We start from the raw sequence: 670 nt of genomic DNA, 5'->3' as shown, positions 1-670 counted from the left end.
CATGGCTATGGGACATGGCATGGAGTGTGTGTGTGTACACACGGCTACAGGGCATGGCATGGAGTGTGTGTGTGTCTGTCTGTACACGGCTACAGGGCATGGCACAGAGCGTGTGTGTGTGTGTGTGTGTGTGTGTATACACGGCTACGGGGCATGGCACAGAGTGTGTGTGTGTGTGTGTGTGTGTGTGTGTACACACACGGCTATGGGGCATGGCACAGACTGGCTGGAAAACCAAGACTCGTCAGCAATATCTGTTTGTAAAGGTTTTTTTTTGGTCCCCCTCTTTCCGTATTCCACGAGTGGCAAATCGCAAAGCGAAAGCTCCTTTTAGTCCTCTCTAATCTTCCTCAGTCACACAAAACGCCACCGGCAAAACCTAACCTCGGCAAATATTTGCTAAAGAATAAAATGTAGCTGGAGGGAAGGAACTTGTTTAATTTTTATGCATTTGTTAAAGCGACGAACATTAAAGGGAACGTTGCCGCGCGGACGCCGGGGTTCAAAGATCCAGCGGGGAAAACGCTTTGCACCTGGGGCCGGCGCTGGCGCCCTGCCTACGGAGAGTCGGAGTTAGCCCCCCTCAAACCTCGGGCGCGCTCGCTGTGGGAGGGGTCGTTATTTTAGAGACGTTTTAGTGCACGCTCTGCCAATGCACCCACGGCCTGCC

The 670-nt window shown here is 52.8% G+C and overlaps 1 protein-coding gene across 1 annotated transcript in view; it reads right to left on the bottom strand.

The window, feature by feature from the left end:
• SDK2 (sidekick cell adhesion molecule 2) overlaps window positions 1-670 on the bottom strand; it is a 153,492-nt gene that overhangs the window by 103,950 nt on the left and 48,872 nt on the right. The gene's annotated exons all lie outside the window — the stretch shown is intronic.

The sequence above is a fragment of the Terrapene carolina genome, unplaced genomic scaffold (genome assembly GCF_002925995.2).
Source record: "Terrapene carolina triunguis isolate 2854851 unplaced genomic scaffold, T_m_triunguis-2.0 Scaffold192, whole genome shotgun sequence".
Classification (NCBI taxonomy): domain Eukaryota; kingdom Metazoa; phylum Chordata; order Testudines; family Emydidae; genus Terrapene; species Terrapene triunguis.
This window is presented reverse-complemented; position numbering and strand designations above follow the sequence as displayed.